We start from the raw sequence: 27,127 nt of genomic DNA, 5'->3' as shown, positions 1-27,127 counted from the left end.
ATGACAAAGCCCTGGAAACAGTAACTACCGTAAAATATCTAGGAGTAACTATCCAGAGCGACCTGAAGTGGGATGGCCACATGAAACAAATAGTGGGAAAAACAGATGCCAGACTCAAATTTATAGGAAGAATCTTCAAGAAACATTACTCATCCACAAACGAAGTGGCTTATAAGGCTCTTTTTCGACTTAGTACTGTTCATCTATCTAGGCTAGCTACCAGGTGGAAGAGAGAGAGAGAGAGAGAGAGAGAGAGAGAGAGAGAGAGAGAGAGAGAAGATCCAACGAAGAGCGGCGACTTTCGTCACGGGACCATGTAGACGCCGCGAGAGCGTCACAGAAATGCTGAACAAACTCCATTGCCAGACATTACAAGAAAGGACTAGTCCATCACAGAGAGATTTTTATACTTGTGAAATTTCGAGAGAGCACTTTCCGGGAAGAGTCAGATAGAGTATTACTTGTCCCCACATACATTTTGCGTAATGACCACGAGGAGAAAATTCGAGAAATTAGAGTCAATGCAGAGGCTTACCGACAATGATTCTTCCCAAGCGCTATTCGCGAGTGGAACAGGGTTGGAGGGCTTAATTAGTGATACAAAAAGCACCCTCTGTCAAACTCCATAGGTGGCTCGCGGAGTATGATGTAGATACATCTGCTGCAAAAGATCGCGATCACAATGAAAACACAAATTAATATATATAAATGTGACTGAATGTAAGTTTTTCAGTAATGAAGGGTCTCCTGTTCAAAGTCGTGAGAGAGATTCTGGTCATACATAAAGCACACCAGTGGCAAGACGCAATTAATACCTTCACTGCTCGATAACAACGGTGAAGTCACTGATGATAGTGCCACTAAACCTGAGTTATTAAACATGGTTTTCCGAAACTCCTTCACCAGAGAAGACGAAGTAAATATTCCTGAATTCCAATCAAGAACAACTGCCAAGATGAGAAACATAGAAGTAGATATCCTCAGTGTAACAAAGCAGCTTATATCACTTAATAAAGGCAAGGCCTCCGGTCCAGATTGTATACTTGTAAGGTGTCAGTCAAATCCAACACCTTCCATGAAAACCCTGACATGATAAGCAAATCCAGTAGTATGTCACGTAGCTCCGAATAAATCGTGACAATAAATTTACCAAAGTAATACGGAATAAATCGTGACATTAAATTTACCAAAGTAATACGAGTAACGAGTGAGCAAATGGAATACCACAGACTAACACAAGAATTCCTAAATGCATGTCATACCTTCCCACCGTGAGACAGACGCAGTTCCGAGGGGAGAAACGAGAACAGAAGTCGAGAGCAGAACCATGTTAAGCTAGAAGGCCCTACGATAAGGGACGGACTGGACACCCACGTCGCCAGCTAACCACTAGGGCCACACCACTCGCAAGTTTTAGCGTGAGACTTTTTCGCGTCTCTCTTACGTTAGGACCATCCCCCAGCCTATGTTAAAAGATAGAGCCCTCCAGAAGAACAGTATAGATCTTACGATAACGCTAAAAGGACCACACCGGCTGTAAGTTTTAGTGTGAGACTTTTTCTTGTCTCTGTTACGTTGCAAACTTTAAAAACATTTCCTCACCACGAAAAGTATAACGTTTCTCATTGGATAGACTGAATTTTTGTAGGCGGAGCTTAAGAATAACATTGAGACCCTGATTGGTCAGATGAAAACACAGCCAGATAGTTTTTTTAAACCAACTTCGGTAAATGGTAGTAAGGAGAAGTGAGGAGAAGAGTTGCTTCCGAGATGGCCAGGTGAGCGGAGCGGTGCTGCCCGCTGTCCCCCTGAAGCTGCCTAACCAACGACAAGGTAATGAACGCACGCGATGCCGCGTAACAGCGCATATAGCTTCACTCATAACTGCAGAAGTCTCATCTGTTACACCCCTTTTTTGCGTAATACTAATGTCGATCGTAAATTAAAGCTCACGGTGTTCACATTTGCCACTTGAAGTAAAAATCTGCAACGCGATGATTTCTCTGTTATATAATTATTGAGAAGCCACATCAGCCACTGTAATTTACGACAAGTTAGATAAGTAATTAAAGATAATTGAGGGTCACTGTAGACCATTTTGATAGTTTTCTCTCTTATGAAAATTAATTTAAACCTAGATTATAGATGTGATATGGCACAGGTCATCCTTCGATCCATTGTAGAACTTGGAAACCCACTCCGGGAATATTCGTTCACATTTTTGTTGAACGCAGTTGGTTTTTACCATCCTGTATTAAAACATTTCCTTTTATCAATAGTGCAATTTATAAACGATGTTTTGTGAGTAGAATAAAATTTCCAGTGGTAAACGTAACTGCTTTTTCGACGTTATTTTACCAGCTAACTAAAAATAGGAAAGCCTTGAACCCCTTCAACTAAATTTAGTTAGTATTAAGATTCTTTTACAGGGAGTGCAGTGGAGCTGACGCTGAAATCATTAAGTATTTGGTTATAGCATCGCTAGTCTCACAGAACTCTTCTGAATTCTACATGTCATGTGTGGTCTGGCGACTCCTTAACAGCAACAGGTCCCAGGTTCAAGCTAGTCAATTCCCTAAAAAACACGCTCAGAGCGTTGTTGCGCGAAAGTGGTAGGGAGACACGATATAGAACAACGGACACCACCATGAATGTTAGATGCTAGTCAGGTTGCTCCCAGAGAATGCTGATAAAATAGCTCCATACTTAGCAGTTATATACAACCACTCGCGCACAGAAAGATCCGTACCTAAAGATTGGAAAATTGCTCAAGTCATACCAATATCCAAAAAGGGAACTAGGAGTAATCCACTGAATTACAGGACCATATCACTAGCGTCGATTTGCAGTAGGGTTCTGGAACATACACTGTATTCGAACATTATGAAGTACCTCGAAGAAAACGATTTATTGACACATAGTCAGCACGGCTTCAGAAAATATCGTTCTTGTGAAACAGAACTAGCTCTTTATACTCATGAAGTAATAAATGCTATTGACAGGGGATGTCAAATTGATTCAATGTTTTTAGATTTCCAGAAGGCTTTCGACACCGTTCCTCACAAGCGTCTTCTAACCAAACTGCGTGCCTACGGAGTATCGCCTGAGTTGTGGAACTGGATTCGTGATTTCCTGTCAGTAAGGTCACAGTTCGTAGTAATTTACGGAAAGTCCTCGAGTAAAACAGAAGTAATATCCGGCGTTCCCCAAGGAAGTGTTATAGGCCCTCTACTGTTCCTGATCTATATTAACGACATAGGAGACAATCTGAGTAGCCCTCTTAGATTATTTGCAGATGATGCTGTCATTTACCGTCTTGTAAAGTCATCAGATGACCAAAATGAATTGAAGAATGATTTAGATAAGATATCTGTAAGGTGCGAAAAGTGGCAATTGACCCTGAATAAAGAAAAGTGTGAAGTTATTCACATGAGTACTAAAAGAAATCAGCTAAATTTCGATTACGCCATAAGTCACACAAATGTGAAGCCTGTAAATTTACTACATACTTAGGGATTACAATTACAAATAGCCTAAATGGGAACGATCACATAGATAATATTGTGGGCAGAGCAAACCAAAAACGGCGAATGATTGGCAGAACACTTAGAAGGTGCAACAGGTCTACTAAATAGACTGCTTACACCACGCTTGTCCGCCCTATTCTGGAGTTCTGCTGTGCGGTGTGGGATCTGCATCAGGTGGGACTGGCGGATGACATCGAAAAAGTACAAAGAAGGGCAGCTCGTTTTGTACTATCGCGAAATAGCGGAGATAATGTCACAGACATGATACGTGAGTTGGAGTGGCAATCATTGAAACAAAGGCGTTTTTCGTTGCGACGGGATCTTCTCATGAAATTTCAATCGCCAATTTTTTCCTCCGATTACGAAAATATTCTATTGGCACCCACCTACATAGGGAGAAATGATCATCACGATAAAATAAGAGAAATCAGGGCTCGCACAGAAAAATTTAAGTACTTGTTTTTCCCGATTGCCGTTCGAGAGTGGAACGGTAGAGAGACAGCTTGAAAGTGGTTCATTGAACCCTCTGCCAGGCACTTTATTGCAGAGTAATAATAGCAAAGTAATAACGTAGGTGTGGATGTAAATGAAGTTGAACAAACCAAGTTAAATGGATTACTTTTAATTAATTTATTTTACAATCTGAGGTCAAAGACTCTCACAAAATATTAACATTTGTTGTAAGAATGCTACAACAAGAAACAGCTTGCTTGAAATTAAAAACCGTGGAATCTTAACTATCCACGAAACGCTAAAAGACGCTTAAACTTTTGTGTGCAACTAACAGTCTTCACATAGAAGATCAGTTTAGCAGACTAGATAACTGATTATACTGCAGTTATTTATCACTAAATAAAAGTAGTAAGGAAGACTTTTAGTGGATGTGGAGTTGCATTCCAGCGGGTCTGAGCAAGACACAAACGCAATTAAAAGAAACTGTTGAATACTAAATCCAACTCCGAACTAATACAAATGCAACACAAGTTGCTGTTTAAAGGAGACGCAAGTTGCGAGTTGCTCAGAGATAGCAGGACTGCGCTGCTGCAAAATTGCGACATTCACTCAAACAGTAAACCCATCGCAGATTTGCAGACCAGCATCTTAGCGTTCGAAAATCGGCCATAGCAGAGCCATGCGCCGCTCTCCGCCCTCTCTATAACCACAGTAACAATCGCTCCAGAACACAACATCCCTGAGGGAAGAGTGCATCACGATTACCAGTCTGACAACCCAGGAGTTCTCTTTCCAGCACAAATCATAGTGGAGAAACTGATAAACTATTGAATAGCGTCCAACTGTGTATACCTTAAGTGCCTGAAGGTTGGTACACCGTTTGCTACCTCACTGCTGATTGGGTAAACCCAAGATAGGAGTGCGAGCAGCTGCTGGATCCAAAGAGGTTAGAATAAGGGGAGATGCCCTTACGCCACAAAAGTGAAACTATCACCCCCATATTGGTGTGTCCATAACATTTGCATTGCGGTGATACTTTATACTGTATCAAAATACATACTCAGAAAAATTGCCTATTAGATATATCAAAGCTAAGATGGCGTCACACAGCGTTTAACTGAGAAACTCACTTCCTGGGCTCACCAAGATGGTGCCCCTGGCTTCAGTCGATGACTGTGCTCGGCATGGGTAATGCCGTCTCCCCTTATTCTAACCTCCTTCGCCGAATCTCTCAGAACGCGAAACGTTCTCACGGCCTGGAAGCACAAATGGCGAAGTCGCGTACTTCTGTGGCCTGCAGGAGGGGCATATTCGTTATGCTAGCGAACACTTCCGGAACTTAACGGAACTTCTTGACGTGAAAGGGTGCGCTCTGCCCTGGCCATAAACAAGGACGTCCATCGCATTCTGTACATTATTAGGATTTCGTGGCGCTTGAGAAGCTTACGGAAAGAGCCCTATGTTCCGAAGCGACAAGCCCTCCAAGGCATGATGCCAACTCGCCTGTGCTGTTTCACACAAGAGAAAATTGTTAATCGGCCCCCAAATCACTACGTGTATCCGTTCTCCTAGAATAAATAAGGAAACGCAAATGTTTTCAGATATAATAAGGATCGCATAGTGATGTGTAACAGACCAGTTATGTTAAAGTGTGTTGTACACCAGTACCTAGTATATATGATGCAGAAATGTGTATGTGTTTGAATGTGTTTTCATATCGAACGATTAAGTGGAGCGATATAACTCCTCATCGTTGCCTGAATTATTTTCTCGAAACGGTGTTTCTCCCCTCTACAAAAGAACTCAACCTTTACTGTATACAAGGTTGCTGTTAAGATAAAGTGCGTGAAGCATCCAAGACGTTGTCACATTTGAATGGTGATGTGGTATCGTCGTTACAAAAGAAGGGGACAGAAGACACAATAGTGAAATATTTTCTGATTCTTTTAGAGGTGATGTTGGTCTCTCTAATTGTTGCAAAATGGATATGAAAATGACCCTGCTATTCCATTTTAGGCATTTTTGTACGCTCTCAAGGTTGTTCTATGTAAACATGCTTTGTCTGTTCTTATTTAAGAGCAAGAGAGGATGGTTTCCATTTCCATGTTTTTTTTTTTTCCAGCTGCTGGCTTTACATGTAATATGGGTCACTTTATGTATATTATCACATGTTTTCGGTGCATGAAAATTTTATAAAAGTAAATAATACAAAATTTTTTCTTTAAACTGGCTTTATTTTTCTTATTTATAAGCTCTTTCTCCAACAAATATGTACAGGTTTTTCAATACAGTTAACGAGATAAAAATACAGCGTGACCATAAAGTCCGTTTATAGCTTCAAAATTTTATTACAGCGGCAGTTGTTGAAACATTTTAATAATATTTCTTTTATTGTGATCAGTGTTTATAAAACTTTTTTTGACAGTGTTTAATAGACTTCTATATGGGCGCCTTTAGTTGCACGAAGCACGTCAAGACGGTACTCGGTTTCTGCCATGTTCGCTGTAGCATAGCGTCATCACTGGTGGCAGTGACATTACCCATCCCTCCCAATACATCTGCCTGGAAATGTTTCACTGAGGAACCGACGAACGTGCGGTCCCCAGTGTGGTGGTGCACCGTCTTGGTTGTTAGTCAATCAATTGTGGTTCTACATATTCGGTCAGAAGGTCGAGGTAAGCTACGGTCGCAGGTTCGAATCCTGCCTCGGCCATGGATGTGTGTGATGTCCTTAGGTTAGTTAGGTTTAAGTAGTTCTAAGTTCTAGGGGACTGATGACCACAGCAGTTGAGTCCCATAGTGCTCAGAGCCATTTGAACCATTTGGTCGAGGTAAACATCTGCAGTAATTGTTGATTCGTTGAAGAAAAATGGACCAATTATTCGGTTGCGCATCATTCCACACCATTCATTCAGTTTTGAACTATCCCGGTGAAGCTCCCTAGCCACATGGAGGTGTTCAGATCCCCAGATTCTCACATTGTGTCTGTTTAATGTCCCAGAAACATGAAAAGTTGCCTCGTCACTGAAACAAACTCGCTTGAAGAGTTCTTCATCCTCCGAAAGGCCTTCCAGCATGTTGAGTGCAAACTCTGTCCGTTTTGGCTTGTCATTTGGTTCAAGTGTCTGTAACAGTAGCACTTTGTAAGCGTACAACCGTAAAGTTCTTGTGGAGGACCTTATGCATAGTTGAACGTGGTAGTTTCAACTGTCTGGCAGCAGTGCCGATTGACTTCATAGGTGAACAAGTGAAGACGTTTAAAACGCGATCGATGTTTTCCTCGGATGTTCTTGGTCGCCTGCTCCTCCCTTTATCTAACACTGTTCCTGTCTCCAAAAATTTTTTGTACCATGCAGGGCGCGATGGTGGAATTCTCCCATACTTCGTTCAGAACTTTCGTTGAATCTGAACATCCGAGTATGTTTCAATAAACCAGGACACACATTGTGCCGTCTCTTGAGGAGTTGCCATTTTATACAGGTCCAGTTCGTTCCATCAGCATAGTATACTAAACACAAAATTTTAGTATATATAAAAACTTTAGTAAAAAGTGATTACAATAAAATTTTGTTAAAATATTTCAACAAGTGCCGTTGTAACAAAATTTTGAGGTTGTAAAGGGACTTTATGGACACCCTGCATATTTCCCACCCATGCGTAATTGTGCGGCTTTCTAGCACAGGAGAGTGAAACCTGCAAGCTGTGTGATAATAAGGTATGGATTGTGATTGTTGCAGTGCTAGTCTCGCAGAGCCATCAGCACATTTGTCAAGTCTGAGTGGTATTGTTGTCCAGCCCCACCCCCTCAGGTTACCATTTGCCTGATGCTTAAGTTTTGCTGTATGTGCAGTCATCTAACGTGAAATTTCAGGACGTTGTATGGTCGCTTATATGAACGAGGAAAAAAGTGTGGATGATTATGGCCATCCTCGGTATATTTCATCACATCTTTGTGCCGCATTCACACTGTAGCAGTGAACGATGTTACCGTCAGCTGTATGTTAGGTGTTCCTGGGCAGTGGCAAGTGTTCACGTGAGGTTTCAGTCTTCCGTGAAAATGTGCATTGACTTGGATATTGTAGTGAATGTAATACAGGAGTAAAGGCCTACATGCAGTAATACACCGGTTCGTGCACGTAAAGGGCGACAAGACATTAAAAATTGTATTGAATTTAATTGAGTTTTTTCAATGATCTGGCCAGCAGTGAAGAAGCCATCAATAATATAAAATTTGCGCTGATTAATAAACCGACAGTAAAGGCTTGTGGTACTATATGCCACACTAGCAGTTCAGACGTGGGCTCATGTTTTGATTATCTAAGGAAAAGAAAAAAAACTTTTGTACATAGAACTGCACACGGTTACTACGACAGAGGCTGCATAAACAAAGAAAAGGTGATCTCGCTGAAAAAAGTAATTATTCTAGCTCAGGGGTCTGAGTTGTTCGTCTTCTCACATGCTTGGTTTTTGATTAAGAAAGTGTGATGATGGACGAAAATGTTGCAGCAAGAGCGAAATTTTTGTGTACAGTGCACTTATTGCATGGTAAGGACAATACTCTTGTTAGGCAAAACTTGAGTTTGACAAAACATATTTTGCTCGAATTCAATGGAAATAGTGGCCTGAAAATACCTGGCATTACTTTTGTATAGCATATATTGACGGTTTGGGTGATGGCTCAGTGACGAAGAGTCTGTAACAGGTGCAAAGAAAAAAATTTCTGAAGACAGGGAATGTTCCCTATTTTATTGACGGAAGCCGTTGGAACAACTATTCTGGCGACCGCCTAAAAGTACTCGTGTCCTACCGAGCACGTAATCTCTCGCAAATAAGTAGCGTTCGTAAGTGACACGACACATTAATTACGTCTCAGATGTTACAAAAATTAAGTAAGTAGTTTTCTTAACAACTTTCTCGCTGTAACTTTCTTCGAGGTCCAACAGAACGCCAATTCATCAGCGATGACATTTTTTGTTACACAGCTGAAACAGTTTCACACCTGTTACGGTATTTTATTTTTATCTCGGAATCTCTTTACGTTTTCACGACAAAATTTGCATCACACGCTTCTATAAACATTTTGAATGTTCATATACATGTTTCAGTCGAAATATATTAGTGGCTCTGGTTTTTTTTCCACGAGTTGAAGTAAAAAACTATTTTTCTTCAAAATTTCTGGTAACATATTTTTTTTAGAAAAAAGTGGCAAGAATTTTCTGTTGGAAAGCAGTCCATCATATGCTAGACTAAAAATTGTAATGTCTAACATCTTCGGAATCTTTGTTGACACTTGAAATTATCACTAACTTCCAGTGCTGTAAGGCAGTGAGATGACCTTGACTTGCCTGTTTTCGTAATGACCACTATTGTCACACACATTCCTACTGCTCCTTCATTTAGTCACTGAACAGATGATTAGCATTGCAAGTACTCTAGTTTTTCGTGAACAATACTACAGCTGCTTCATACAGCCAGTGAACGAAAGATTGGTACTGTAAGTTCACACCTCACTGAGTCAAATACCCCAAACCACATATTTACGTACACTGCTTGACAAAAAAATGTGAAGTGCCTAAAAGAAATGGTCATATGTCAATGTAGCTTTGTACTTGTACGAACCATTGATGTAAATGATGAGAGTTGCAGTTGTTTGTTGCAGCTTTGTTCGTGTTTAGTGTTGTTACCAGTCCTGCTAGGGTGTACAACAGCATCAGATGCTACGTGATCACTGTTAAGTTCGCAGAGGTGCTACATGGTTATGTGTACGAGACAGTGTTATCAATACCTCTGTATGGGTCTCCATTTGGTCAGCTGGTCGTCTTGCGGTACCCAGATTTGTTGGGCTTCGTATGTGAAGTGACTCTGTGTTGGCCGCCGTGGAAACGTGAAGGCAGGCACAATCGTTGTCAAGGTTAAGTCAACCACGTCTGACCACCAAAAGGGAGGATGGCCATATTGTGCACCAAGCACATCGTAATCCTTCCAAATCTGTGTGTGGCATACGAGAACAAATACTGAGCTTCCTGCAACATACTGTGTTGAAGGCTGACAGCACTAAGATTAGGGAATTACCGCCCCATGCGTAGGCTGCCATTAACTCCAGAATAGAAATGACTGCATTTGGGTTGGTGCCATGAGTGGGAGCATGGACTGACGCGAATATCGCGGCGACCTGGACACACACAGTCATGTATGTCATGGCGTGGGGAGCCACCAAGTATAGCTTCAGGTCACGGCTTCAAGAGATTGAGGAATTTCTGATGGGACAGTGGGATGACACCGACATCCTGAGTTCTTAAGTGTTACAGCTTATGTGAGAGTATCATAGTTGCATTTCGCAACAGGACAATGCTCGTCCGAGCATGAAAGATGTCTCCATGAACAGCCTGCGAGATGCTGAGGTTCCCCGGTGTCCATCAAGATCCACAGTTCTATCTCCAATAGAACATATGTGGGACTAGATCGGACATCAACTCTCTCACAGTGCCATTATCCTGAAGTCAAGGACCAGTTACGGAAGTTGTGGACCACCTTGCCTCCAGAGAGGATTGAAAACTTTTATGATCCACTTCCCAGTCAGATCAGTGCATGCATCCAGACCAGAGGGTGTGCAACTTCGCACTAGTAAGTGAGCTCATACTACCAATTATTTTTTTTTTTTTGAAATTTGACTCGGTTTTGTAATCATTGAAATAACATTACATAATTCCTCAAGTGATTATACACTACTGGCCATTAAAAATGCTACACCACGAAGATGACGTGCTACAGACGCGAAATTTAACCGACAGGAAGAAGATGCTGTGTTATGCAAATGATTAGCTTTCCAGAGCATTCACGCAAGGTTGGCGCCGGTGGCGACACCTACAACGTGCTGACATAAGGAAAGTTTCCGTCCGATTTCGCATACACAAACAGCAGTTGACCGATGTTGCCTGGTGAAACGTTGTTGTGATGCCTCGTGTAAGGAGGAGAAATGCGTACCATCACGTTTCCGACTTTGATAAAGGTCGGATTGTAGCCTATCGCGATTGCGGTTCATCGTATCGCGACATTGCTGCTCGCTTTGGTCAAGATCCAATGACTGTTAGCAGAATATGGAATCGGTGGGTTCAGGAGTGTAATACGGAACGCCGTTCTGGATCCCAATGGCGTCGTATCACTAGCAGTCGAGATGACAGGCATCTTATTCGCATGGCTGTAACGGATCGTGCAGCCAAGTCTCGATCCCTGAGTCAACATATGGGGACGTTTGCAAGACAACAACCATCTGCACGAACAGTTCGACGACGTTTGCAGCAGCATAGACGATCAGCTCGGAGACCATGGCTGCGGTTACCCTTGAAGCTGCATCACAGACAGGAGCGCCTGCGATGGTGTACTCAGCGACGAACCTGGCTGCACGAATGGCAAAACTTCATTTTTTCGGATGAATCTAGGTTCTGTTTACAGCATCATGATGGTCGGTCGCATCCGTGTTTGGCGACATCGCGGTGAACGCATATTGGAAGCGTGTATTCGTCATCGCCATAGTGGCGTATCATCCGGCGTGATAGTATGGGGTGCCATTGGTAACACGTCTCGGTCACCTCTTGTTCGCATTGACGGCACTTTGAACAGCGGACGTTACGTTTGAGATGTCTTACGACCCGTGGCTCTATCCTTCATTCGCTCCCTGCGAAACCCTACATTTCAGCAGGATAATGCACGACCGCATGTTGCAGGTCTGTACGGGCCTTTCTGGATACGGAAAATGTTCGACTGCTGCCCTGGCCAGCACATTCTCCAGATCTCTCACCAATTGAAAACGTCTTGTCAATGGTGGCCGAGCAACTGGCTCGTCACAATACGCCAGTCACTACTCTTGATGAACTGCGGTATCGTGTCGAAGCTGCATGGGCAGCTGTACCTGTACAAGCCATCCAAGCTCTGTTTGACTCAATACCCAGGCGTATCAAGACCGTTATTACGGCGAGAGGTGGTGGTTCTGGGTACTCAGTTCTAGTATAATATATTTTTCCAATGAATACCCGTTTATCATCTGCATTTCTTCTTGGTGAAGCAATGTTAATGGCCAGTAGTGTATTTTGTTTCATTCTACCATTATGGATGCTTCATTTTTTTATCAGGCTGTTCATTAAAAACTGTTGAACCTTTGAGAACAAGAAGATATCCTGCAAGGCGCAAACATGAAAACTAGTTGATAACAAGTCTGTACAGGCATTATGTAGTAAAGAGTGCCAGTGATGGAGTTGCAGGCGCAGCTGAGCGATGGACGTAGGAAAGTGGATACAGGCGAGCAGGGTGCAGCTGTGGTGGAAAATGTCGAATCCCGATATTTCTGGAAGAAGTATATACTTCAAGAAAATTACCAACACTGGGGAGTCGAATCTAATATACACTCCTGGAAATGGAAAAAAGAACACATTGACACCGGTGTGTTAGACCCACCATACTTGCTCCGGACACTGCGAGAGGGCTGTACAAGCAATGATCACACGCACGGCACAGGAACCGCGGTGTTGGCCGTCGAATGGCGCTAGCTGCGCAGCATTTGTGCTCCGCCGCCGTCAGTATCAGCCAGTTTGCCGTGGCATACGGAGCTCCATCGCAGTCTTTAACACTGGTAGCATGCCGCGACAGCGTGGACGTGAACCGTATGTGCAGTTGACGGACTTGGAGCGAGGGCGCATAGTGGGCATGCAGGAGGCCGGGTGGACGTACCGCCGAATTGCTCAACACGTGGGGCGTGAGGTTACCACAGTACATCGATGTTGTCGCCAGTGGTCGGTGGAAGGTGCACGTGCCCGTCGACCTGGGACCGGACCGCAGCGACGCACGGATGCACGCCAAGACCGTAGGATCCTATGCAGTGCCGTAGGGGACCGCACCGCCACTTCCCAGCAAATTAGGGATACTGTTGCTCCTGGGGTATCGGCGAGGACCATTCGCAAACGTCTGCATGAAGCTGGGTTACGGTCCCGCACACCGTTAGGCCGTCTTCCGCTCACGCCCCAACATCGTGCAGCCCGCCTCCAGTGGTGTCGCGACAGGCGTGAATGGAGGGACGAATGGAGACGTGTCGTCTTCAACGATGAGAGTCGCTTCTGCCTTGGTGCCAATGATGGTCGTATGCGTGTTTGGCGCCGTGCAGGTGAGTGCCACAATCAGGACTGCATACGACCGAGGCACACAGGGCCAACACCCGGCATCATGGTGTGGGGAGCGATCTCCTACACTGGCCGTACACCTCTGGTGATCGTCGAGGGGACACTGAATAGTGCACGGTACATCCAAACCGTCATCGAACCCATCGTTCTACCATTCCTAGACCGGCAAGGGAACTTGCTGTTCCAACAGGACAATGCACATCCGCATGTATCCCGTGGCACCCAACGTGCTCTAGAAGGTGTAAGTCAACTACCCTGGCCAGCTAGATCTCCGGATCTGTCCCCCATTGAGCATGTTTGGGACTGGATGAAGCGTCGTCTCACGCGGCCTGCACGTCCAGCACGAACGCTGGTCCAACTGAGGCGCCAGGTGGAAATGGCATGGCAAGCCGTTCCACAGGACTACATCCAGCGTCTCTACGATCGTCTCCATGGGAGAATAGCAGCCTGCATTGCTGCTAAAGGTGGATATACACTGTACTAGTGCCGACATTGTGCATGCTCTGTTGCCTGTGTCTATGTGCCTGTGGTTCTGTCAGTGTGATCATGTGATGTATCTGACCCCAGGAATGTGTCAATAAAGTTTCCCCTTCCTGGGACAATGAATTCACGGTGTTCTTATTTCAATTTACAGGAGTGTATATATAGTGAGTCACCTAACATTACCGCTGGATATATTTCGTAAACCACATCAAATACTGACGAACCGATTCCACAGACCGAGCGTGAGGAGAGGGGCTAGTGTAACTGGTTAATACAAACCATAAAAAAATGCAGGGAAGCATGTTTTTTAACAAAAACCTACGTTTATTTAAATGGAACCCCGTTAGTTTTGTTAGCACATCTGAGCATATAAACAAATACGTAATCAGTGCCGTTTGTTGCATTGTAAAGTGTTAATTACATCCGGAGATATTGTAACCTAAAGTTGACGCTTGAAACCTCCGACGTCCAGTTGCGTGTTGAAACAAACACGGGCCACGGTCGGCGAGCAGTATCTGCAGGGACATGTTCACGATGACGACCGTGTTTACGAGTGTGGCTCTAGTGCAATGCTGTGGTTTGGTCTAGCTGTCGCAGTGTCCGCATGCAGGGCTTGCTGCTATTGTTATTCTGCATTCGTCTCCGCACGCAGTCCAACTGTAGTACACCGTGTTACCAGACGGCTGTGATAGAGTAGTGTTGTAGGAACTGTGACCATGGTGTATTCGAACTCTGAAAAGGCGAAGATGATACTCATCTATAGCGAGTGTCGACGAAATGCAGCTGAAGCCTGCAGGGTGTATGCAGAACGGTACCCGGACAGAGAGCATCCAACGTGCCGCACATTGCAAAACATCTACCGCCCACTGTATGCAACAGGAATGGTTGTAGCACGCAAACGGGTCCGTAACAGGCCCGTCACAGGAGAAGCGGGTGCAGTTGGTGTGTTAGCTGCTGTTGCCTTGAACCCACACATGAGTACACGGGACATTGCGAGAGCCGATGGACTGAGTCAAAGTAGTGTCATGCGCATACTGCATCGTCACCGCTTTCACACGTGTCATGTGTCGCTGCATCAGCAATTACATGGTGATGACTTTAATCATCGAGCGCAATTCTTTCAATGGGCATTAACAGAGAATGCGTTGCAGTTCTACCTGTTTACCGATGAAGCGGGTTTCACAAACCACGGGGCAGTGAATCTACGGTACGTGAATTACTGGTCCGTGGACAATCCTCGCTGGCTCAGACAGGTAGAGCGAAAGCGACCGTGGACTGTAAATGTATGTTGCGGAATCATTGGCGACCACCTCATTGGTCCACACTTCATTGCAGGGGCCCAAACAGCTGCAACATACATCGCGTTTCTACAGAATGATCTGCCAACGTTGCTCGAAAATGTCCCACTGGTAACGCGTCGACGTATGTGGTATCAGCATGATGGTGCACCTGCACATTCCGCAATTAACACTAGGCTGACCCTTGTCAGGATGTTCGACGGGCGTTTCATAGGACGTGGTGGACGCATAAACTGGCCAGCCCGTTCTCCTGATCTTACACCTCTGGACTTCTTTCTGTGGCGTACGTTAAAAAAGAATGTGTACCGTGATGTGCCTACAACGCCAGAGGATATGAAACAACGTATTGTGGCAGCCTGCGGTGACATTACACCAGATTTACTGCGGCGTGTACGGCATTCATTACGCCAGAGATTGCAGTTGTGTGCAGCAAATGATGGCCACCACATTGAACATCTATTGGCCTGACATGTCGGGACACATTCTATTCCACTCCGTAATTGAAAACGGAAACCACGTGTGTACGTGTACCTCACCCCTCATGGTAATGTACATGTGCGTCAGTGAAAAAGACCAATAAAAAGGTGTTAGCATGTGGACGTAATGTGCTGTTCCAGTCTCTTCTGTACCTAAGGTCCATCACCGTTCCCTTTGGATCCCTACGTAATTCGGTGCTCTCCGATACACACGATCGGACAGCGGAGGAGTGTTACTCAAGCTTCAACTTTAGGTTACAATATCTCCGGATGTAATTAACATTTTACAGTGCAACAAACAGCACTGATTACGTATTTGTTTATATGTTCAGATGTGCTAACAAAACTAACGGGGTTCCATTTATAAAAACGGAGGTTTGTGTTAAAAAACATATTTCCGTGCATTTTTTTATGGTTTGTATTAACCAGTTACACTAGCCCCTCTCCTCACGTTCGGTCTGTGGAATCGATTCGTTAGTATTTGATGTGGTTTAAGAAATATATCCAGCGGTAATGTTAGGTAACTCACCCTGTATATAGGGTGGTCCATTGATTGTGACTGGGCCAAATATCTCACGAAATAAGTGTCAAACGAAAAAACTACAAAGAACGAAATTTGTCTAGCTTGAAGGGGCAAACCTGATGGCGCTATGGTTGGCCCGCTAGATGGCGCTGCCATAGGTCAAACGAATATCAACTGCGGTTTTTAAAAAAAATAGGAACCCCTATTTTTATTACATATTCGTGTAGTACGTTAAGAAATATGAATGTTTCAGTTGGACCACTTTTTTTTTTTGCTTTGTGATAGATGGCGCTGCAATAGTCACAAACGTATGGCTCACAATTTTAGAGGAACAGTTGGTAACAAAAAATGGTTCAAATGGCTCTGAGCACTATGGAACTTAACAGCTATGGTCATCAGTCCCATAGAACTTAGAACTACTTAAACCTAACTAACCTAAGGACATCACACACATCCATGCCCGAGGCAGGATTCGAACCTGCGACCGTAGCAGTCGTGCGGTTTCGGACTGAGCGCCTAGAACAGTTGGTAACAGGTAGGTTTCTTAAATTCAAATACAGAACGTAGGTACGTTTGAACATTTAATTTCGGTTGTTCCAATGTGATACATGTACCTATGTGAACTTATCAGTTCTGAAAACGCATGTTGTTACAGCGTGATTACCTGTACATACCACATTAATGTAATAAATGCTCAAAATTATGTCCATCAATCTCAATGCATTTGGCAATACGTGTAACGACATTCCTTTCAACAGCGAGTAGTTCGCATTCCGTAATGTTCGCACATGCATTGAAAATGCGCCGGCGCATGTTGTCAGGCGTTGTCGATGGATCACGATAACAACTATCCTTCAGCTTTCCCCACAGAAAGAAATCCGGGGACGTCAGATCAGGTGAACGTGTGGGCCATGGTATGGTGCTTCGACGACCAATCCAACTGTCATGAAATATTCTATTCAATACCGCTTAAACCGCACGCGAGCTATGTGCCGGACATCCATCATATTGGAAGTACATCACCATTCTGTCATGCAGTGAAACATCTTGTAGTAACATCGGTAGAACATTACGTAGGAAATCGGCATACATTGCACATTTAAATTGACATCGATAAAATGAGGGCCAATTTTCCTTCCTCCCATAATGCCGCACCATACATTAACCCGCCAAGGTCGCTGATGTTTCACTTGTCGCACCCCTCGTGGATTTTCCGTTGCCCAATAGTGCACATTATGCTGGTTTACGTTACCGCTGTTGACGAATGACGCTTCGTCGCTAAATAGAACGCATGCAAAAATCTGTCATCGTCCCGTAATTTTTATTGTGCCCGGTGGCAGAACAGTCGTTGCCATGCAATTCCTAGTGCATAGAAAATGGTACGGGTGCAATCTGTGTTGATGCAGCGTTCTCAACACCGACATTTTTGAGATTCCCGCTTCTCGCTCAATTTGTCTGCTACTGATGTGCGGATTAGCCGCGACAACAGCTCAAACACCTACTTGGGTATCATCATTTGTTGCAGGTCGTGGCTGACGTTTCACATGTGGCTGAACACTTCCTGTTTCCTTAAATAACGTAACTATCCGGCGAACGGTCCGGACACTTGGATGATGTCGTCCAGGATACCGAGTAGCATACATAGCACACGCCCCTTGGGCATTTTGATCACAATAGCCATACATCAACACGATATCGACCTTTTCCGCAATTGGTAAACGATCCATTTTAACACAGGTAATGTATCACGAAGCAAATATCGTCCACACTGGCGGAATGTTACGTGTTACCACGTACTTACACGTTTTTTACTTTTACAGCGCCATCTGTCACAAAGTGAAAAAAGTGGTCCAACTAAAACATTCATATTTGTTTACGTACTACACGAATACGTAATAAAAAATGGGGGTTCCTGTTTAAAAAAACGTAGTTGATATCCGTTAGACCTATGTCAGCACCATCTAGCGGGCCAACCATAGCGCCATCTGCTTTCCCCCTTCAAGCAAGACGAGTTTCATTCTTTGTAGTTTTTTTTTTTTTTTTCATTTGACGCTTATTGCGTGAGATATTTGGCCCGGTCACTACCAATGGACCACCCTGTATACGTAGGGTATCTGATTACTCTATATTGACAGGGATAGCCCACGGCGTGTTGCAGTGACGACTGTGCATAAAACATCAGATAGTAAATTATGTGATTTGTTTTCGAAAAGATTATTAAATGCAGAGAGAAAACGACTAACTCACTGCAGTGAGTACTTACCGAGTTGCCAATTATCACGATATCTATACTTATGGCCCTGTTACCCTATATATAATTCCAATTTGTCTACTTCGAAGGGGGACGTCCAATGATACCACAATCGACCCTCCATCCCACCCCTTGCGTGGCTGGTGGGAGGGGGGGTGGGGGGGTAGCTATGAAAGCTTCAATGGGAACCCGCGTTTTTTATTGCAGATTAAGATTCTACGACAAAATCTACATACGTTTTGTCTGAAGCATCTTCTTCGTCTCGCCACAGATGGCGCTGTAATAAAAAATGGTTCAATTGGCTCTAAGCACTATGGGTCTTCACATCTGAGGTCATCAGCCCCCTAGACTTAGAACTACTTATACCTAACTAACGTAAGGACATCACACACATCCATTGCCGAGGAAGGACTCGAACTTGCGACCATAGCAGTTGCGCGGTTCCGTACTGAAGCGTCTAGAACCGCTCGGCCACAGCGGCGGGCTGGCGCTGTAATCGGAGGAACAGAAATGGGTAGTCCGTCGTAATTTACGACATGCTAATCAATGGCCCTTGGATATCCAGACCGAGCGAGGTACCGCAGTGGTTAGCACACTGGACTCGCATTCGGGAGGATGACGGTTGAAACCTGCATTCCGCCATCCTGATTTAGGTTTTCCGTAATTTCCCTAAATCGCTTAACGCAAATGCCAGAATGGGTCCTTCGAAAGGCCACGGCTGATTTCCTTCTCCAGTGTTTCCTAACCCGACTTGTGCTCTGTTTCTACCTTGTTATCACTGAGACGTTAAAAACTAATCTCCTTAAATATACAATGTCACGTGGGACACCATCTCCATGCTGTGAGGGTAGGTCACGAAAGCATTTCATAAATTCTAATTGTAAATCCCATTCGCAACGTTGTACTCATCTGACATATCCAACAGGGGGTTACTCAACGCGCCAGTGTGGCCGTAGCTCGAGGCGAACACTACTTTAGTTTTCCAATTAGAGTAAGCGTTCAACCGTAGTACCGCGACCTTCAATATACTTAGTGTTCAGCTTTGGTTCAAACGGCACTGAGCACTATGGAACTTAACTTCTAAGGTCATCAGTCCCCTAGACTTAAAACTACTTAAAAGTAACTAACGTAAGGACATCACACACATCCATGCCCGAGGCAGGATTCGAACCTGCGACCGTAGCGGTAGAGCGGTTCCAGACCGTAGCCCCTAGAACCGCTCGGCCACACAGGCCGGCTATTCAGCTTTTCAAATGACCATGCATAGGACAGCAAGATGTATGTGGGAATGTCAGCACAGGCGTTTCGGATGCAGTCGACTGTGTCATCACGGCCTATTTGCTCTTGCTGGTACATATTATCTTTTAAATATACCCACAGAAATAAATCAAAAATGGCTCTGAGCACTATGCGACTTAACTTCTGAAGTCATCAGTCGCCTAAAACTTAGAACTAATTAAACCTAACTAACCTAAGGACATCACACACATCCATGCCCGAGGCAGGATTCGAACCTGCGACCGTAGCGATCACTCGGTTCCAGACTGTAGCGCCCAGCACCGCATGGCCATTCCGGCCGGCAGAAATAAATCCGGCGATGTCAAATCCGTCAAATCTGGCGACCTCGCTGGCCAGTTAATAGGGCCACCTCTGCTCATCCTCGACCAGTGTACACACGGTCTAATACCTCCTGTGCTTCGTTCAAATGGCTCTGAGCACTATGGGACTTAACATCTGAGGTCATTAATCCCCTATAACTTAGAACTACTTAAATCTAACTAACCTAAGGCCATCACACACATCCATGCCTGAGGCAGGATTCGAACCTGCGACCGTATCGGTCACGCGGTTCCAGACTGAAGCGCCTAGAACCGCTCGTCCACACCGGCCGGCCCTCCTGTGCTTCAAATGCATAATGCGCTGGGCAGCCACGATGTTGAAACCACGTACGTTGTCGAATGTTCAGGGCAACATCCTGCAGTAGTACCGGTAGTTCCTGTTCCAAAAACGTACGAATTTGAGTCCATCAACGCGCCGTCTATAAATTACGGACTAATGAGTTTGTTCCTCACGTTGCCACACCAAACGTTAACCGACCAAGGACACTGATGGTCAACTTGCCATAACGAGTGGGGATTGTGCATGTTATACCAGTTAATGCTACCGTGGTTTGTGAATGTAGACTCATCAGGAAATAGTACCTCGGCAAAGAATATGGGGGTCTTTTGCATTTGTTGATGAACCCATTCACAAAAAATACTTGATTATGAAATTCTCCTCCAGGAAGTTCCTGATATAATGATACGTCGTATGGATGATACTTATGACGATGCAGTGTTGTGGCAATACTACCTACGGACATACCAGAATTGCTGTGTAATTGCTGGACGCTTATCCGTGGGCTGTACTGCACTGCTGCTGGTACAGCTATTTTATTAGCTGCTCCTCCAACACATTTTCATCGTTCCCTTTTACCGCTGTATATGCTGCCACCAGACATAAGCGTTTACAACTTTGTAAAAGAACGAACGAGAGCGAGCTTTCCCTGGAAAACGCTCAGCATACAAGGCAACAGCAGCCTCAACATATCTCCTACTTTCTCTGTAAATCAGGATCATTTCAGTTTTTTTCTTCTGTGCTTGCAACGTTCATCACCCACTTGCAAGTCTGTTCTCCAAATGATAGATAGGTGTGTAGACAATAAATATCCGCAAGTATTTCAATGTTTAGAGCCGCTATGTGTTCTACGTCTGCACAATACATCAGCTCCGGTATTGCCTGTTATAATATGTCGTAGTTTGCTACACGGCCACAGTAGTACGTCGTTCGGTATGTCGGAGGAATACAACCTTGCAGATGGGATTCCTAATTAGATGTTATGAAATAGTGATCTGTCGTACCCTCACAGCATGGATGTGGTGGCACCGGGCATTTAAAGGCCATTGAGTATCATGTCGTAAATTGCGACTGTGTACGCGCCTCTCTCTATCCTTCCGATTACAGCGCCATAAAAAAAAGCTTTAGACCAAATGTACGTTGATTTTGCAGTAGAACCCTAATCTTTATTTTTTAAAAAAACGGTGGTTCCAATTGAAGATTTCAAAGCTGACCCCCAGCACCCATGCACGGGGTGGAGCGGTGGATCGAGTATGGTATCGTTTGATGTTCCCCTCCGAGGCAAACAAATTGGAATTATAGTATGAAAAGCTTGTGAGAGTGTTGCAGGGCAGGTTGTCCTGAGAAATAATTGTAAGTAAAAAATTCGATGCGTTTCGCCGTTTCCGATTCACTGGCATCGAAGTTAGCCAATCAGCCCGTTACGCACGCAAATTCAAGCGGCCTGTCAGATATCATTAGTGTCAGTTCTCATAGCGTAGATGACAGCGCATGAGATTGGTCAGCCTTTGGCTTGTGTTCTATCCTTACTACTGTACAATTCCCAATTTTTGTATCGCTGTCTTGTTCGGTTTTACGAAACCAAATGAAGGACGCGTTTGGCGACATCGTCTGTGGCGGGGTGCTTCAATTTGCGCGCGCAATGACCTGATTGACTAACTACAGTGCTAATTAACTAGGAAACGGCGCAACGTATCGATTTTTTTCTCAACAGTTATTTCTCGGCACAACCTACTGTGAAACATCCTTACAAGCTTTTCAGACTGCTTGTGACCATCCTGTATAAATATAATGTGATTCATCTGTAAGGTAGCAGATTTTGCACCTTACATGATGCTAAATCAGTAATAATACACCGAATAATAATTAATAATTGGCCCACCGATAGGAGAGAATGGACACAGAAAAAGAAGTTGTGTTTGTCATGTCAAACTAACGAGATAGCCGCAGAGGCTGGAATACGGCCGAAACCCCTAAGGAAGGTGTTCACGTCATGTCAAACTAACGGGATGGCCGGGGCCGGACCCATTTGTCGGCTGGCACTTCAGACCACCAAAGACGTTGGGAGAGGCTGGGACATTACAACAAGAAGTGAGAAGGAGCTATATGCGGAAGAGAGAAAGACGATTTCGCGCCACAGTGGAAAATTTGCGGAAGACTGTGACGGGATTGGCGTAGATATACGTGTTAAAAGTTTGGCGGCAATAGTAACCGCGGGAGAATTCTGTGTCGTGGTTGGGTACAAACGCGCACGGATACATGGAAGTGTGTGTCGTGATTGGCTACGACGCGCACGGATCCATGCGGCGAAGAACGGTCAGATTTTCAAAAACTCTGAAGGAGGACTCGGGGGTCGGCAGTGGACTAGAGCAGTCGCGGTGTCTGGCTGCCCTGCTTGGAGAGCGTGGAGAGAAGTAGGTTGGAGAAATTACCGGCATTGAGTCCAGTGGTTACTCTCCAAGACGGAATAGTGTAGAGCATACGACTCCACACACGTATCATTATCTGTTGCTCTGAGAAGAGAAACAGATTTGTGCTAACTTGTGGTGTTCGTATGCTATCTGAAGAGTACCTTTGCTGCCACGCATTTGAGTCGACCAACTACTCTTGGCATATGTGCAAGTAGCTCGAGTATTGACTAGTGACGGTCTCCGCAATTGAACACTTGCGTACAGGTGTTTACGGACGCAAACCACGTCCACGTTGGAGATTAAAGCCAAGCCCGCTCACGGGAAAGACGGCATCACGACGTTGGCTGGGCCGACCGTCGTAATCAACACAGAGAATTACGGTGATATTAGCAATCGTCAGCCAAAGTAGGACACTGTAATTCTAAATGACTTCGCATTCCGCTAGCTCTTTGACTGGCGCGCTCTGAGTCTGTGTCCGTTCAGGCAGAACTTCAATAGAGTCACATGCGGGTTCAGTGTTGTCTTGAGTAATTAGGAAAAGAGGATGCATTATGCCAATGATAGGCTAGATAGGATAGCGAGTGTATTGGGTTGCCATGTTAGGCTAGAAATAATGCTCATCCTGTTTTTTGAATAAATCTTAATTTGGTATCATATGCTAATAACCGCATTATTGATTTCGTAGTTAGCAATCACCATATTTTTGTTTAATAATTAGAGTGTAATGGTAATTTCGATGCAAATTATACTGGGGGCATAACCGCGCGTTTAAACAGAGCCAACTTAAGTCAGATAGCAACTCATGGTCGACTAAGACTACCAATAGATATTTTACAATATATCGATAATTTTACAATAAACCATCCCAACATTGCACATCAAAGACATATCTATGCACAAAACAAATGTTGGATGGTGAGCTTCAAAAATAACTAGGGTGCAGTTACACATACTTGATGCATGTAGTATTGACAGTACAGACTGTAATGAATGAGTCATTCTACGGATTATTTTCCCGATTCATTAGATATACACACACTCACACATACATTCATTCTATGTGGATAATGAATAGTACGACCAGAGAAGTGTTCCTCTTTCACGGTCGCAAATGGATTATTATCTTCAAGAGGAGACAGCCCGATTTCCCATTCGACCCCAGAATGGACCTCATGCCTCTTATACTCGAGACGACACCATCACGCAACGTGTTGAACGTCGTCGTACCCACCATGCAAGTATGTCAGGTAGTCATTCAAGCTTAAGACAGTCTGAGGCAGCTTGCCACAAGTCTTTACTCTGTCCCTCGGTTGCAACCCACTCTATGTGGTAGGAAGACATTTTAAACCTGCTCACATCACAACCTCCGATCCATTCTCGCATATTTCATCGCCCCAATAATCTTATTGTAAAATGTAAACTTTCACGGCCGGAACTGTAAAGCCTTTCATGATATCCGCTTGTGGCTGCCAGTACTTGAGTTCTATCAAAATAAATGTGGTGGTCTCCTGACTGCAAAGCGTGTTCCGCAACAGCTGATCTATCAATCTCTCCCCTTCTACAATTGCCCTCGTGCTCTTCTAGTCGTTTTTTGACCGTTCTTTTTGTGGTACCCACATAGAGAGGCTATAGAGATTATGAAACACCCCCGGAATTTTAATAGGAAGGAGGAGGGCGTGAAATTGAATGACATCTGGATGCCGGTGCTGAAGAAGATGTGTACCAGTCTTCCGCCATGGGATGATAGCAACAGCAGACGGCGGCAACCGACAACGGCCAATTGCGCTCGCGTATTCAAAACATGTGACGTCACGCCTATGCGCGGGAGCACGCGAAAACAAAAATTTGCTGCAGTCAGTAGTGAGACAGTGTGTGTTTCGGAAGTTAACAGAAGCCACGAACCCCCTTGAAGATGTCCTCCGCAGATGGGGACGAAACGTCGGGTTACAATGCGTAATCCACCAGACCACGGCATAATAGCCCGGAAAAGAATTTTATTAATCATGACAGTTCCGGCCGTGGAAGTTTACATTTTACAATTAGACGCCTCTACGGGGAGGAGATGTCAAGGAATGTGCGACGCATGGAAAATCTCCAGAAGAAGAGAGTGCAGCTTTTGTGTTCACTCACATTTCTGTCTCGTTGCAGAGCGGTCGGTGTTATTCCAAAGTTTTTGAGGATTAAGCGACTATGCAGCTCGGCCAAGGCGCAGCGTATTTTCAAACGGACGGAAGACGCTTTACTACGAGAGCGGATTCAACAGACCCGCCGGGACTTGGCAAGCACAAACTGTAAGTTAATGTCTCTCCATATTACTATCAGTAATAAATTGTGTAGTGGTGACTGGGATAGAATTGACAGACTGTTGCATGGCGTGTTTAGAAACCACATGTTGACAACGTCTAGTAAACAGAGGAAGAAATTTGATAATTTGCATCCTAATCAGACGATCCGCCAGTTAGACGCTTCCCGTACTGTTATCAATTTATCCGAACACTTGTTATCTGACGATGAGAGATCTGTGCTTGCCAAGGGTGGAAATTTTGCCATTAGTCCGCGAGTTGTGCCCACTGAGGAGATAATCGCCAGTGTAGAAGCAGGCATTCGTAGTGTGGACGCGATTACAGCCGAAGAAATCCGCATAGAAACTGTGAGAGTATTAGCTCGCGCAAAGCCTCCAAAAAGTAATTTAACCGTGGGTGAGAGGAATGCAATAAAACGCCTAAATGAGGACGATAGTATTATCATTGTCCCCGCTGACAAGGAAAATGCGACGGTGGTTTTGAATGTTACTGACTATCACAGCAAGATTAATGACTTACTAGATCCGCAGACTTACAAGAAGCTGAGTAAAGACTCGACTGATAAAGTTCTTAGAACGGTTACGCGGTTAATTAAGAAGTCCTCTATCGAACAGAACGTTCAGAAAAGTCTGTTCAATTCAGTTGCGCTGCCACCAAGACTCTATGGCTTGCCGAAGGTTCATAAACAACTTGTTCCTCTGAGACCTATAGTGAGTGCCATTGGTTCGCCCACCTATTCTATTGCCAAGTTTTTGACAACGCTATTACGGCCGCATGTGGGACGATCGGACTCCTATATCAAGAATTCTGCACATTTCATCAGTAAATTAAGCGGCATAGTGGTCCAGCCGGAGGACATGTTAGTCAGTTTCGATGTGGCATTGCTATTTACTATGGTTCCTCTCAATGAGGTGTTGCAACAGCTGAATAGAATTTTTCCTCCCGACATTGCAGAACTATTTAAATATTGCCTTACGACCACATATTTCAAATGGAACGATGAGTTCTACGAACAGACTGATGGCGTGGCAATTGGGAGCCCCTTAAGCCCGGTTATAGCTAACTTTTTCATGGAAAAATTCGAGGCGCAGGCTCTAGAAACTGCCAACAAAAAACCGAATATCTGGTTCCGCTACGTAGATGATACGTTTGTGTTGTGGAGGCATGGCAGAGAGGAACTAGGCCGTTTTCACAAACATCTAAACGGTATTAATCCGAAGATTCAGTTTACCATGGAGGAGGAGGCAGAAGGGAGACTAAATTTTCTGGATGTGCTAGTTTACAAGAAACAGGATGGTACCTTAGGCCATACAGTTTACCGGAAACCCACGCACACGGATCGTTACCTACACCGGGATTCGAACCACCACCCACAACAAAAGCGAGGCATAATAAAAACGTTGGCGGATAGAGCGAGGAGCATCTGTGAACCTGGGCTACTGGATACGGAACTGGAACACCTCACTGATGCATTACTCAGGAATGGTTACTCGGCTGCTGAGATAAAAAGAGCGTTAAGACCGCCGCGTGAAAATCATAGCAATGCACAAGCGCTTGCAAAATCGAAAGTTTTCCTGCCTTTTATTAAGGACGTCACTGACCGCATAGGGAAAATATTGAAAAAACGGAATATTGCGGTGATTTACAAACCTACCCGGCAGATACAAGAACACCTGAGATTGGCTAAGGATGCTCGTAAACCGCTGGAAAAAGCAGGAATTTACAGGATCCCGTGTAGTTGTGGGGAGGTATATGTGGGTACCACAAAAAGAACGGTCAAAAAACGACTAGAAGAGCACAAGGGCAATTGTAGAAGGGGAGAGATTGATAGATCAGCTGTTGCGGAACACGCTTTGCAGTCAGGAGACCACCACATTTATTTTGATAGAACTCAAGTACTGGCAGCCACAAGCGGATATCATGAAAGGCTTTACAGAGAGGCTATAGAGATTATGAAACACCCCAGGAATTTTAATAGGAAGGAGGAGGGCGTGAAATTGAATGACATCTGGATGCCGGTGCTGAAGAAGATGTGTACCAGTCTTCCGCCATGGGATGATAGCAACAGCGGACGGCGGCAACCGACAACGGCCAATTGCGCTCGCGTATTCAAAACACGTGACGTCACGCCTATGCGCGGGAGCACGCGAAAACAAAAATTTGCTGCAGTCAGTAGTGAGACAGTGTGTGTTTCGGAAGTTAACAGAAGCCACGAACCCCCTTGAAGATGTCCTCCGCAGATGGGGACGAAACGTCGGGTTACAATGCGAAATCCATCAGACCACGGCATAATAGCCCGGAAAAGAATTTTATTAATCAATAATCTTATTGTCGAC

General features: G+C 44.5%; 1 long non-coding RNA gene across 2 annotated transcripts in view; it reads left to right on the top strand.

Annotated features, from left to right (window-relative positions):
* LOC126365987 (uncharacterized) overlaps positions 1 to 27,127 on the top strand; it is an 84,982-nt gene that overhangs the window by 52,006 nt on the left and 5,849 nt on the right. For both annotated transcript variants that reach the window (XR_007566285.1, XR_007566284.1), the window contains one exon: positions 24,637 to 24,779. This is a non-coding gene — a long non-coding RNA (uncharacterized LOC126365987). The remainder of the gene's footprint in view (positions 1 to 24,636; positions 24,780 to 27,127) is intronic.

This window comes from Schistocerca gregaria, chromosome 4 (genome assembly GCF_023897955.1).
Source record: "Schistocerca gregaria isolate iqSchGreg1 chromosome 4, iqSchGreg1.2, whole genome shotgun sequence".
In the NCBI taxonomy this organism is placed as follows: Eukaryota; Metazoa; Arthropoda; class Insecta; order Orthoptera; family Acrididae; genus Schistocerca; species Schistocerca gregaria.
The sequence above is the reverse complement of the archived record's forward strand: the minus strand, read 5'-3'. Positions and strand labels throughout refer to the sequence as shown.